The following is a 15,352-nucleotide window of genomic DNA, read 5'->3' on the forward strand; positions in this document are numbered from 1 at the left end:
GAGGTAACTAGATTTATTTACGTTTATTTATTTATTTACTTATTTTATTTATTTATTATTGTGCATTGTCTGTACCCACCCACCTCCATCTCCCTAGAACATAAATATAGGGTATAGGAGTACCACAATACCTCAGCCTCAGCATAATGCTTGGAAGATAACTTGATTTTCAAGAGATAATTGCTGAATGAGTGTAAGAAAACCTTTCAAAGACGCCCAATACATAAAAAAAAGAGCTCAGAGCAAAATTGCTCTGGTTGAACGGGAGGAGCTGGGGGTGGGAATGAGCGACTGGTGGTGGTGGTGGTGGTGGTGGGAATGAGTGACTGGTGGTGGTGGTGGTGGAAGGACCCCTACTTGACTCTCTTCCAGCTGTTCCTGGGGCTCCTTGAAGAAGAGACTGAAAATCAGGGGGGGGTGGGGAGGGGAGGAGCCAGCCAGCTGGAGCTGTCTTGGTCAGCAGTTTTTATTTTATTTTGTTTTATTTATCCCCTTAACGGAAACACTGGGATTGAACCCAGGACCCCGTGCACGCCAAGCACTCACTCTACCGCTGAGATGTGTCCCCCAACCCGCTCGGCAGTTTTTAAGAGCTTTAAAACATTGCTGATAGAAATCAGTAAAAATAGTAGCACTTATCTTCTATGTTTATTCATGGCTTCACACATTACTTGTAACATGTCTTTCTCTCATTGATATAGTGGCCTCAAATAATAAAAAGCAAGAACCCAAATGTCCCTTTGCTGCAGCCAAAACATTTTTGTTACTTTCTCCTATCATCCAAAAATAAATAGCAAACATTTTTAAAGATATTGACTCATAGGGCTACCTTTCCTAAGATATTTCTGTGTATTGACCTTACCTTACATAAATGCACGATATTCTGATATTCTCAAGGGCGTATGTCTCCTTTGAGAAAAACCACTGCACTCCTTGAAGCCATGACGACACAGGAATCCTGGGCAGATGGCTAGACTCCCTCACAAACCCTAAAGCTCTATTCAAGTCCTGCCTTAACGAAAGAACTAGTTAGATTGTGGACTTCCTGGCTGCTCTTGAGAAGCTGATATTTAGGATGAAAAACAGAGACTTTACAAGCATTTGCGTTTTTTAAATTTATGTAAAAACTTCATTTAAAAATTTTATTTACACAAACAGACTCAAAGATCTAGAGAACAAACTAGTGGTTATCTTGGGGAGAGGGAAGCGGGCGAGGTAAGATAGGAGTAGGGATTAAGAGGTATAAACTACTGTGGACAAAACAAGTAAGTGACAAAGATATTGTACAGCACAGAGAATATTGCCAATAATTAAAATTTTTTTTTTGTCTTTTGGGGTTTGGGGGGGTTGGATTTATTTTTTATTTGGGGGGGGAGGTAATTAGGTTTATTTATTTATTTATCCACTTACTTATTTATTTTAGTGGAGGGACTGGGGATCGAACCCAGGACCTTGTGGATGCTAAGAACACGCCCTACCACTGAGCTATACCTTCCCCCTGGGGAATATAGCCAATATTTTATAACAACTTTAAATGGAGTATAATCTACAAGTATTTTGAATCACTATGTTGTACACCTGAAACTAATGTAATATTGTAAGTCAGCTTTACTTCAATAACAAAATTGTTTAACCATTTCCAAAGGGTATGTTTCTTAAGGACTGTGACTGCAAGAATAGAGTGACAGGTATTGGAAAACAGCCCCGTGCCTTGTAAGCACAGGCACAGGAAACAGACTGATTTGTTGACAGTTGAAAGCAGGGAAAGAGAAGGAAGGGAGGAAGGGCAAGCCTTTGGTATTAGTCAGGACTTCTCAGCACAAGATTCAGAAAACCCATCTTAAATTGGCTTAATCCTTAAAAGAGGCATTTATTGGCTCTCAGAACCGAAACTCCCACGAGCAGAGCTGGTTTCAAACAGAGCTGGAATTGGGGGCACGAGGGATGTCACTGGGTTCAGCTCCTCGTGTCACTCAGCTTTTCCTGCACTGAGGCTCGGCTCCGCTTTGCAAAGCGAGGGCAGTTTCCAGCTCACACGGTTTACACCACTAGCTGCGTGAGTGGAAAAGAGCACGTGCCTCTCCCTCACCCAGCCGGGTAAAATCGTCTGTGGGTCTTACTGGCTCTCCCTGAACCCACCACTGCAGCCCAGGGAACAGCACGGGTCAGAGAGGACCGCTCGGAGCTGGGAGAAGCCAGCCTCGCGCAGGTCAAAGTTCCAGGACCGGGACTCAGCCCGGGCCAGGGAGGAGCACGTGATGCAGCTACCGCAGGGACGAGCAAGGCCGGGCGGACCTGTTTCTTCTGTGGGTAAGGTTCTTCGCCTGAGCCTCGTTTACTCATGGATAAAAATGCCTAGTTCATAGCGTTTAAAGGATTAAATCAGAAAACATCAGTACAACACCTAAAAGAACAGTAGACTCAATATATTTTGAAGATGAATTCTTTTTTTTCTTCATAAGTTTTTTTTTAAATTCAAAATTTAAAAATATATATACAATTTCAAAGGTTGCCTTCCATTTACAGTTATTTACAAAATATTGGCTAGATTCCCCGTGTTGCACCATATATCTCTGAGCCCATTTTACACCCAATAGTTTGTACTTTCCACTCCCCCAACCCTGTACTGCCCCTCCCCCCCTGCTCTGGTAAACACTGATTTGTTCTCTGTATCTGTGAGTCTCCTTTCTTGTTATATTCACTAGTTTGTTGTAGTGTATAGATTCCACATATAAGTGACATCAGAAAACGAATTAATTTGTATTCTCTTTCCTTTCTGGCCTTTAAGAGTGTAGGCTTTGACCAAGCAGCAATGACCATTGTCACCGTTAGGTGGCAGTCGTGTGCTGAAAGGTAATGGACTGGGTTTTTGGTCAGTGGAAATTAATAATTGGTGGAAATGATAATTGGCAGTTGGAAGAAAACGTGAGGGATGGTGAGTCCAATTGCTGCTGTGCTGAAATCAGCCCGTGTGACCTTGATCGAGGTCTGAATTGATCTCTGGCCTGGATTTCCTCAAGTAAAACTTGGAGGCCAAGTCTCCATTTGGCTTTAAACATTTTTTTGTTTCTGTGAAAACTGAATCTTGTATTTCAGAGTGATAATCTCAGAGTCCAAGAACTGCTCCACAGTCTTAGTTGTTAATATATACTGTTAAAAAAATGACAGTATGAAGCATAATCCATTCATTTATTGCTAAGTCGCTGCTACCCTGGGAGACCTGAAAGAGTTCATGTAATTCTATAAGGTGACTAACGGGCCCGGGTTACACACAGCTCAGACGATCCTCCTCGGAGGCATGCAATTCGGAAACCTCACTGTTAAAAAAACAAAAAACAAACAAAAAAAAACACTGAGCAGACTTTAAAAGTATTTTCCATCATGTAATTATGTTTTACCGGTAGGTTCTTGAAATGACTTGGAAAAGAAGAAGGAGTTCAGAAAATTTCAGGGCTGAAATGTGTTGAAAATATCTGGGGCAGCAGGAGAAACTGGGATATGGTGACATACAATTCGGCTTGAGAACGAAAAGGTGACTCTCTACTTTTGCATGAATCAAACCTAACACAGTTGAAATAAGATGGTATGGTAAAAATGGGCATTTGTTTGGTATAATGTATTAGGGGAGGGTATGGTATTCCTTAACACAGAATTCTTTACTCCAGGAAGTTCTGTGCTGGTTCCATCTTGGTTAGTATAAAAATCCTTGCAAAAGGAGACCCAATTGAAATTCCACGGTGTTCACACATTTGTGCATTCCATGGAGATTTGGAACAGTCTCGTCTGAACACTTGACCTTTATTTCTCAGCATGCTCCCTTTTCATGATAAAGCTTCTTGAATTCTTAAGCCTGGCAGGTAGGGGGTAAGGATTGGTTGGTGACGTGTGGGTCATATGCGTTCTCAGGTTTCCTGCATTCTTTATAAGTCCAGACTGTGCTTGACACAGTGCCTTATAAAAGGAGAGAGAGAATTGACTATTGTTAACCAAGGCTTCAGGAATGAGACCAGATTGAAATTAAAAGGTGTTTAAAATTTGGGGTTTGTTAGGACTATAACCCAGGAGACACAGATTCAAGAAGCACTTGAATTGTGTTCTGTGCGACTACAAAATGGGGAGGGGGTGCTTATAAAATCCCAAACTGCAAGGTTGCAATTAGTTACATGAGTTGTTTATCAACAATTATAATTGGAGCTGGCAAGAAGTAATGGTGCTTGTTACGAAAGGATTGGTTGGGGCTGAAATGGTTGCATAGTTACAAGAGGAGACCCTGAGACCATAAGGTTGCAGTTGGCAGGTTTTGTTCTGAATGTGGCTGATGGTGTCCTTGGGTCTGATAGATTTCAAAGAAAATTCAAGTTCTCGGTGGGACAGAGATGTGTGTGAGACCACTTCCTCAATGGCTGCCCGACTCCATTTTTATGTGCCAGAGTCGTGATCCCTCCGTTATAATTCCATTTTGCCTTTAGCATTTATATGGTTCTTTTGTTGCTGTAGAAGGATTTGAAAGAATGAGAGATGTTTTGTTTTTAACTTAGTTTTCCTCCCCCACTTAAAAGAGGTAGCCAGGACCTGAAGATTTTTTACTTCTGGGTGGCTGTTGTGAGATCTGAGCAGGAATCCCAGGTTACTTTCAGGTCCCAGGAGGGCTTAAGACACCACATGCTGGGTCCACTTTCCAGAGTTTCTGGTTCAGCAAGTCTAGGGTGCAGTCCAGGAACTGGTGGTTCTAACTGTAAGTCCCCCTTTAATACTAGACGCTGCAGGTCAGGACCACACGTTGGGAGCTACTGTGTTAAGATATTCTCTCTCCCTGGCAGCCTAGAAACCTCCCTTTTCTTTCAGAAGCCTGGAACCTGAACTTACTGGTGAGGGTTGTGTTGGAGAGTGTGCACGTACACGGTGGGGGATAGGTGAACGTGTCTGTTGAATCTAACATGTAATCCACGTTCACTAGTATTTGAGGCCTCAAACTAAGTTCCACCCCTGCTACAGCTCTGTGTCCGCTGGGGAGGAAGGGGCCGGGCTTCTCTGAACAGCTCTAAATCTCGACCTGCCCAGCATGTGCGGGGCTCAAGTCCAGTCAGGCTGTGAGGAAAGGTGCCTTTTCCTCATTTTCTAATGTGCACCCACAATTCCTACATACTATTTATTACACCAGGAATATACTACACTCCAGGCATTTTTTCCTATTGGTTTTCTCATGGGTCCTACTTTTCATCGCCTTAACAAACATCCCAGCCCCATTCTCCTGCCTGGGGATACTTTCAAATTAGATACTGAGAAATGAAATTGCTCAACCACCTGACATTTTCACTGGACTTTTCTCACAGAAATTCTGCTGATTAGAGATGCATGTGATATTAGAAGCAGTTTGGTTTAAAAACACAACATGCAAAGACTTCTGAGAGCGTTCAGGCCATCACCCGAGGGTGTAACTTAGCCCATGTGGGTTGCTTTCCTTTCATTTCTAGTTGAGATATACTGTCCTGAGCAAATGAAGGAAATATTAGAGCAGAATGAGTGGAGAATTACTAGAACAGGTGCATTCGGAGTAGGGATCAGGGTGCAATGCTTAGCGATCTCAATGACACGAAGGCACTGATTTCCTGAGGGTTGAACACAGCGATGTTAGAAGATAGAAAATTGTTGAGGATTAGCTTGTATCTTAAAATTACAGCTTTGTCTATTCCCATTTTCCACTAAAAAAGAGAAAAAAACACCCACTTTTTTCTCCTTGGCACCCAGGGCTCAGGTGATGTATGTTAAGCCTCATTTTGGGTTAAATAGACTGTAATCACATGAAAATTTAAATATCATTGCTGCCTTGTTTCTGTCAGAAATGGATTTCTCTTTCCAAACAACTGATTTCAGTATGTGCTTTTGGTACCCGACCACTTATCAGGAGGATAAGTTATGTAGAAGGCTTTCGGGCTTTAGGAAGCACATCTGAAATAGCTGAGTCTCGCAGAAACGATGACTACATATAAAAGAGATAAACAAGTTTCTTCCGCAGAGCACAGGGAACTATATTCAATACTTTGTAGTCACCTATAATGGAAAAGAATATGAAAAGGAATATATGTATGTATATGGATGACTGGAACGCTATGCTGTGCACCAGAAATTGACACAACATTGTAAACCGACTATACTTCTACTAAAAAAAAGAAAGAAAGAAACCCTAAAATTAAAAAAAAAAATTAAAAATAAAAAAGAAACGAGGCTCTAAAATCTCGAAGAGAGGTTTCAGCATGTATTTACTGCCCTTCTGTGTTGGGGTGGTTTGCTGTCATTTTCAAAGCTGCACTGTAAGCCCAGGTTGTATCCTGTCTGTTTTCCCCTGTAGAACAAAGTGAACCCCCCAGGGCTGCTCTGTGGAAAACAGCTTAGGAAACACAGCCAGCCTGGGCCCCTCTGGACGTCAGGAGGGGCGGTGGGGTGGGGGACTGCATCGCCAGCTGCAGGGAACTGTTAAATTCCTGACCTGGTTTTTGAAAATATTCAAGGAGAAAGCGGAGCCACTCATCCTCGCTCGGGTCCAGCCACAGAAGACCGTGTTCCTTTTGTCATTTCACTTTAGCCGCGTTTGTTTGAGCAGCAGGTGAAGCGCCTTTCAAAAGACTGTCATCTCCAAGGGAACTCATCTGTTTTACATTAATTGTCCATTAGTCTCCAAGCCTCCATCCATTAACATCCTCCGCCACTCCTTGCATATATTGTGCCAGAGTCCTGCTGTCAGCTTTCAAGGCAGAGCTGTTTTTCCACATCTGACTTAATTGCTCTAAGTACCCGTTCCTTTGAGAGAGCTTTGGGCTCACCAATTAATGCCGACTCTCCTTCCTTGTTAGGTTGAACAGATAAGCCTCGGTGAGGAAGCTATTTACTCTAATTTATGAGATATCTTTCTGCCATAAGGTCACACCGTGAGTATTTTTACATCTGTAACTGCTCTGTTTGCTTGATGACTTATGAGTATGTTTGGAATGGACTTCATTTTCTATAGTGAAGAACGCTCCATCAATTTACTATCTGTCCGTGCTACTGTGATGAGAGGTTTAAATTCTGTTTTTCTCCTGATTAGTTTAAACATGTAATTTTTTAAATGCACTCTGAAGAACAGATTGGATGAAACCGACTTTGTTGATGGAAACATTAAGCTTTCATCCTTTCAAATTACATCTCAAAGGGGAGGCAGCACAATAATTCAGTTACTGTAGCTGCCCTGTTATAACTAACTCACCTACCTCGAGCCTCATGGCTGCTGTTCTGGCAAAACACATTTAAATCAAGGAAGAGCAAACATCATTGAGAGAACCAGTCTTAGAGTAGCTTTTAGAAATTTTTGATAGGCATGGAGGCAAATGAAAATATGCAGGACTGAGAGAAAAATGCATTAACAGATTATCTTCCATTCTACATAGAAATATTAGAAAAACAATACTTTTGATTCATTTTTTTAAATTGTGCCCTGTTCCCACTTACTGCTGCATATTAAACATTTAATTAACATTAAAAATAGCCAATTAATATAAATTCCTTTCAAGATATCATGGTAATATATCTGCAAATTCAGATTCTAAATAATGACTATTGTCATTCATTGATTTTTATTACAGGGTTTTTTTTTAGTTGAAGCATAGTCAGTTTACAATGTATCAATTTCTGGTGTACAGCATGTTTCAGTCATACATATACATACATGTATTCCTTTTCATATTCTTCATTATAGGTTACTACAGGATATTGAATGTAGTTCCCTGTGCTGTACAGTAGAGACTTGTTGTTTATCCATTTTATATATAGTAGTTAGCATCTGCAAATCTTGAGCTCCCAGTTTACCCCTTCTCGCCCCCTTCCTTTATTAAACAGGTTTTTAAAACTTGACCGGGATTTAGTTTCATCTTATAACTGAGTTTGTTGATAAATGACCCTTTTAATACTTGGGTATTGATTTGCTTGATTATATCTAAGCAATACCAGAAAAGAAGGAAAAAGAGGAGCAGGAGGAAGTACACACATCCAGACTGATACAAATTACAGGATATCATGAAAATCAAAGATGGAATTTTGTGTTTTCTACTCCCTTAAGATTGTTTGGGAAAATATCCACTTTTGCCAACAGCAAACCCTTTAAAACACTGAGCAACTACCCTGGGAAACATTTAAAATGAGTGAAGTCTGCCTCTGAGGCCCTCCACCTTCCTTGCAAGGAGTCCCTAACCTGGCAGTACCCTCTCCTACACACTGCCCTCTCCCCTTACCCATCTCGGGGGGCAATGTGTGTCACATCTCAAATGGCCCTGGTTCGTACCAAGGTGTTAGCAAAGACAGCTACTAAGATTTAGGATTTTGACCCTTCCTGTGGGTTCCCAACTTCATCTTCACCCATATCTTCAGTCCGCATTTTTGAGAACAGACTGTGCACAGAGCCTGGTGAGTCTATCAGGGTTACATCTTTCCAAAGCAAGACCTTCCTTGTCTTAATGGGTCACCTCCCCAGGTTAATTCTACAGATTTTGTTTCTGCATCATGGGTATAAGGAGCGGCCACATCCAGCCATCTTTGCAGAGGGAAATCCTTCTCACCCCTAAGTTACAGCCTAGTCTGTTTCTAGAAAATTCCTTCAATAGGTCGTCTCCTCTGTAGGATAGTCCTTGAAAAATCCTATCAACTTTTCTCTCAACAGTTTTCAGGAAGGAAGTTTAGGAAGATGCCAAAACACAGTCTAACAGATTCTAAGACATGTATTAGGGATTTTAAAATACCTCATACACATCCCCTTTCCCTTCAGGGTAATGCTTCTTAACTCTACTTAGCTTTTACGGTACAACTTGTATCAGCCAGCAGTGACTAGAGTAGAGGTACCAAGTCCACCAACCCAACTAGTAGCCGAATCATAGTGCCTCCTACAATTCTGTGCCACCATCTTTTACATCATCTTCTTGCTTGCTGTTTCATTTGCCCAGGAAGGTGATGCTTCTATATTCCTGTGTTTCTGAACTTTCACCCTAGTGTTTTGATTGGAAGTTGGGAATGTTGTTCAGACATGTGAGGTCTTGCTGGAAAGGATAGTCTTTTTCAAGGTCTTTGCTTAGGGGTTCATTCATGCTCTTGTGCTAACTCTCGGGTGTCTTTGTATTAAAACCCATCTGACTGTGGTCAAATCTGTTCCCTCCCTGTGGTAGACAGACCATCCCTTACCATGAGTGTGAGTGGAACCTCTGATCTGCTTCTACCCAATAGGATATGGCAAAGATATGGGTTATCACTTCTGGGATTGTATTATTTTATATGTCAAAGGTGGAAGGATTTTATGGGTATAATTAAGGTCGCTAGTCTGCTGACTTTAAGTTAAACAAAAGGGAGTTTATCCTGGGTGGGCCTGGACTAATCAGGTGACCCCTTTAAAAGTGGCTCCAAGCCTTCCCTGAGCTTACAGACTTGAAGTAGCCAAGGCTCTCTTCTCTCTCTCCATGGCATGCTTTGAAGAAGCAAGTTGCCATGAATTCTCCAGCCATGAGGAAATGAATTCTGCCAATAACCTCCTGAAGGAGCATCAAAGCGGATCCTTCTCTAGATGAGAATGCAGTCCAGCCAACGCCTCAATTTCATCTATGTGAGGCCCCAAGCAGAGAACCCAGTTACACCAAGCCCAGATTCCTAGCCCATGGGATGCGTGAGAGGATAAGTGATGTTGTGTTAGGCTGCTAAGTAAGTGAGAGCTAATTTGTTGTGCAGCAATGGAAACTAATGCCCCCACCCTTGCAATAAAGACATTGTATTGTTTTTGTTACCCAGAACACCTTGCATATTTATTTACATAGATAAACTTTACCCAGAACAATATACAAGGTGTTGCACTCTTTACCTAAGTCACACCCCAGGCTCTAGAGATGATGTGTGTGTAACCCCCATGCTTCCTATGTGCTTTGCTGCTGGATAACCTAAAAGCAGATTTGGTGCCCAGTGTTAGGAATAGTTCCTTCAAGTTCCTGGACATGTCTGGTCCCTCTGCTCCCTTTACATCCGCAGTTCTCAAACACTGACTCAGGGCTCCTTTTCATTCAAAATTATTGAGGGCCCCAAAGAGATTGTGTTTATGTGGGTAATGTTTGTCATCTACTGGATCTGAAATTAAAATGGAGTGACTTTTGAACATGAGAACACACAAACTCTCTGTTTGTTGGCCATCAGAGCAAGGGCATCACCTCTCATCATGAAGCTTCTAGAACCCCACTGTTCGCTTGTTCAGGGACCCAAGTAAAAAGCTAAATAACATCATGTTGTCACTATAAATGGACTTGCAGACCTAAATGGGTCTTGCGAGCCCCAGAGGTCCCCAGACCACACTTTGAGAACCGCTGCTTTGTACTTGCAATTTTTATCTTTGTTCTGGTTCACACAGCATTAAAAATTTTTTCCAGCTTTATTGAGATACAATTGACATATCAATCACATCGAATTAAATTGTATTAAGCAAACTCAAATAAACTTCTGAAATAGATGAGGTAAACACTTCAAAACACAAAAACTACAAAAATCCAGCTATGTGACTGAGCTGGTTGTTCCTTCCTTGCCCCATGGATACACGATCAGTGCTCCTCTGCTCAGTTCTGTGCCCCAGAGGCTGACCTCTCCGGACTGCATCACCAGCTCCCGGCCATGACTTCCAGGTTCTGCCCATGGGAGCCACGGGTGGGAAATGGGAGGACAAGGGAGAGCGAAGATGGGGTCATGCAGCTACCCCCTCCTTTCCTGCCACATTACAGTTTTGACAGCAGCCCCGCTCCCCTCGCTTCAGCCCTCAGCTGGGCTCCAGTAGCAGAGTTCCTTCCCTTTCCCCTTCAGGGCTGGGGTGACAACAGCTTCTTGCTGTTGTTAGTCTCTGGGAGTCTCATCAGGTCTGTTGGCTTCCCTAATCCTGCCCACATTCTAGTCATTATTTAATTTAATTAATTAATTTTTTGCAGCAGAGAAAGGTTTATTTCAGGGCCAAGCAAGGTGAATGGACAGTTCATGCTCAGAAATTCCCTGTTCATTATTTTAAACTCTTTTGATTATTCTGTTTCCTGAGGGATCCTGGCTAACAGGGTGGTTTTTGACAATTCCCTTAAGCTAACACTTGCCCAGTTTATTTAGCTGTAAAATGAAGGGCTTGAACAGCATTTCCCAAAGTGGTTTCTGCACATCAGTCTCATCATATTCCAGTTTGTATTCTGTGATCAACTGCGTTCGGGAAACACAGAATATAATGTCCCCTTTTGGAGAACCACAATTGATGGCACCAGATCAAAAGCTCTGAGCAGTCGTGAAGTAAGTAAGCCTGTTTATCCCAGCATTTCCCTGATGTAACGATGGAGATGTTGCTTTTGCAGAACACCTAGTAACATCTGGTAAACTCTAGACTAGGTCATCTCCAGGTCTGCCAGGTCTGCCCTTGTCTCAGTCTACGGAAAGGTCTCTGAGTGCATGTTAGTCGTGGTGGGAATATTTGCTGGCTGTCTCTATCCTGAAACTGAAAACGTTCCCAGCCCTTGGGCTCAGCTTACTCCCAGCACAATAATGGTGAACACCTAGCCCCAGCCTCTGTCTCAAAAGCTCAAGAACAAGCCCCCCGTGGTAGGCTCCTTCCACCTCCGCTCCTCCCTATCCTCCCTGCACACCCTGGACTGGGTGATATGAGTGGGAAACAGGAGACCAGAACCAGTTTGTGGAGGTTACCGAAGATGGATCTCTGTTTCTGTGATCTCAGTCCCACTCTGAGCTGCTCTTCTGACTGTGACTTTGACATTTCATCAGGATTGAAAGTAGAATTCCAGAAATAGCTGAGTGCACATTTAGATGGAGTCCAGTGGCATCCAAGCCCAGGCGAGTGTGGTGCTGCAAAGTAAGGTGCGAATCCCTCAGAAACAGCCCAGAGGTCTGCAGTTGTCATGAACAATGTGGACTCCTGGCAAATTTTAGGGTCCCTCCTGGCTTCCCTTTACAATAAGTAGTTATCCTCTTGACCAGTTTCTGGAAAAACACATATATCCTCTCCTTACTTTTTATTGCCAAAGCCCCAGTATCAGGCTACCCCACTCCCATGACACAAATGTCAGAATGCACAAATCCCCAGTTCCAGGGTTAAATCCTGATGGACCGAGGCCAATTTGTACAGTTCCATTCTCTTCCCAAGGGCAGGTTTCAGGGTGGGCTTATGACCCACTTCTGGCCAGTGGTAGAGTGTGTGCTTAGCATGCAGGAGGTCCTGGGTTCAATCGCCAGTACTTCCATTAAATAAATAAATAAACCTAATTACCCCAAATGAATAAATAAGTAAGTAAATGAATAAATAAATAAATAAAACATACATTAAGAAATACTTTCTCAGGAATATGTCCCTGTATTTGTGTTCTAAGAAAAGAGCAGCAGGAGAACATAAGTCCTCGGAAGCATTCTGGGTTTTTCAATTAGAGTTGCTAAAGGCATTGAGGCTTACACGCGATGGGACGTCTGGGTAAGTAAAGGTCAGAAGTTGCTTTGGGGACATCTGAGAGTGCCGTGCAGGGATCTCAAGGGAAACTGGGGCTGCCCCTGGTGGGTGATCCTCAGGAGGAACCCCCCCAGATGCCAAGGATCTGAGCTACTGCCCGCAGCTGGCAAAGATGAAAACTGACTTCACCTTCTTTACTGCCTTGGACGTCATATGGGGGGTGCCTCTCAGTGGACAATTGTAACCTGGAGGCTTGTGGGGAAAACGTCTGGGGAAGGAGGTTCCTGGTTTTCCTCTGAGATGCAGAGAAGAATGGGGGTATGTATCACAATAAAGCCAAGTTGCCAACAGACCACCCAACAGCCCTCCCTGCCACCCTGTAGATGAATAGAAAATAAAATCAAAACTGAAGCAAGGGGCAGTTGGTAAAGATCTGTCTTTAAATGTTACCAAATGAGAAGCGACCACTCTGGCAAAAAGCATTTGCTGTTCAGTTAATTGGTGGCGTGTCTGCTGTGTGGAAGTGGAGGCTTTTTTTCCTCTTCTATTAAATTATTTCTTGCTCAGAACTCACTCAGGCGCCTGGGATATGATGCTGGAGCCAGATATAGCCACATCGATCTCACCTGTACTTTCTTCAGAAGCCTGAGATGTGGAGCAGCTTCCGAAAAATCTGCAGCTCTAAAAACTGATACAGTTCAGGTGAAAGTTCCTCAGTTGCTTGAAGATAAAACCTCAAATCCATAGTAAAGTGACAGAAACGATGTCCACCAAGAAATTAGCAAACTTTGTCCTCCTGTATTTTTTTCTTTGCAAAACTTAAAAAAAAATTTTTTTATTGAAGTGGAGTTGATTTACAAAGCTAGTTTTAAGAAAACATCTATATGTATGCATATGTATAACTGAATGGCTTTGCTGTACACCTGAAACGAACATTGTAAATCTCCTGCTGTTTGAAGAAGGAAGAAATAGAGCTGGAGGAAAGTGGCCGTGTTCCTAAATTTCCACACACATCCACAACTACGGTTTTCTCCTGAGGATCCTCACATTTAGAGCTAACCTGGTTTTCTAAGAGGAGCCGGAGATGAATAGGGAGAAAGAATAGCTGATTGACTGGCAGCTAAATGGAGCAAAACAAGAGCCTTTGTATTAAGGTACCAGAGACTCTGGTGTTTCTAGGGGAAGATGCTTTTGGTTAAAAAGAGAGGCCTGGGTAATGACCCAGCCTTCCTAGGAGAGAAATCTGCAATCCCTTCGACACAGAGGTTCTGGGAGTCTCCTAGGTTTTGCAGTTCCTGCAGCAGACACACCAACATATAAAAGCACTGGGCAATCAGAGGCCCAGAGCCGCAGATTCGGGCACATCGTCGAGGTTACAGCTTGCTGGAAGCGCTGGTGAAATAATTGGGTGTGGACAGGGAAAAGGTCCCTGGAAACGAAGTTTGGGGTCGATTGTTCATGCTTTCCCTCCACCCCTCCACCCACAGCTGCATGAATCACTGAAAAAGGACCGTTTCCATATGCACATGTGGGCAGTGGTAGGCTGAGAGGATGCTAATGCCATTCTACTTAGTAAGGGAGGCCAAAAACATGTTCTGTTCCTGCAGGCCAGCAACCTTTATCGCCCAGCAGCCAGTCCTCCTCAGAGCTGGGGCCTGGGTTCTCAGGGCCTGGCCTTTGCAGCTCATACCTCACTGTGACTTTGAGCAAGATTTCTGCTCAAATCAGTCCCTTCTACAAGATCTGGACTGCTGCAGCTGTGTGAGTTCTCTGCTGCCCTCTCCCAGGGTGGGGCCAGCTACCTGCTAGAGCTGAGGCTCAGACCCAAGAAGCGTGGTCCTCCCAACGTAGTAGCTCACACAAAGGCCCTCGGGCATCCTGTAGTCACCCCCCGCCCCGTCCCTGTATCTGGCCCAGTGGAGCCGAGCGCAGCTGCACATTCAATTGGGTTTGGGAGGCTTTAAGTGCTTTCTGCTCTTGAGATTATTTTCTATCTTAAAAGAAAATATGGGGTGGGGAGGAGAGTCTAAATAAGGTAAGGAGATGCCCAATAAGGAGAAATTAGTATATTGACAAGCATGACTGCATGGAATATTCAGAATTTTGATGTGTGAGAAACCATGTGTGTCATTTCTTTGCTACTTTAGGGCTTCTTATGCTAAAAGAGGGCACCCTATCCAAATGATCCTCTAGGCTCTCAAAGCACCAATAAACATGTTCATCTGGGGGGAATTAAGAGATTTTCTAAAAAAAAAAAAAAGCAGCCTTTCGCTTTGGAGCCAAAAATAGCAATACAGTGACTGCTACCCTGTAAAGTTAGCAAATCAAACATTTTGATAGTGATTATCAATGCTTTGTATTGCCATTGTTGGTCTCATTTTAAAGTTACTATTATGAAAATGGTCATAACTATGTATCTTTGCAGTATATTTTATTCTCTAATTTCACATCTTGCAACTTGTATACGTTGCATGCCTTGCTGTGCTACTTGCAGAGTTATTCAGGGGCCAAGTGTGTGGTGAATCTTACAGAGTGAAGACTGGGGAGCAGGGATGCCCTTACAACTCTGTCCTGGCTGTTCAGATATAGGCCACAATCCATGGAAAGAATGTGTGGTGTGAAGACAACTGGGCTCTTTGTAAGGCAGCTCTGTGAGCCCAGTCTATGTGCACGTTCTGTGCTGGGGACAGTGCAGAAGGCATTGCCGACAGAAGAAAAGCCAGCCTGTGTCTGCTTGGCCCCCCTGGTAACCAGCCCCACCCAGTGGAGTCAGGCTGCCACTTACAGAGAGCTCAGGTGCCCGCTGAGTGCTTTTCATGATGTGCCCAGGGGCCCCTCCCAGCAAACGGGTAGTGAGGCAGCCAGCGCTTGAGT

The sequence above is a fragment of the Camelus dromedarius genome, chromosome 6 (assembly GCF_036321535.1).
Source record: "Camelus dromedarius isolate mCamDro1 chromosome 6, mCamDro1.pat, whole genome shotgun sequence".
In the NCBI taxonomy this organism is placed as follows: Eukaryota; Metazoa; Chordata; class Mammalia; order Artiodactyla; family Camelidae; genus Camelus; species Camelus dromedarius.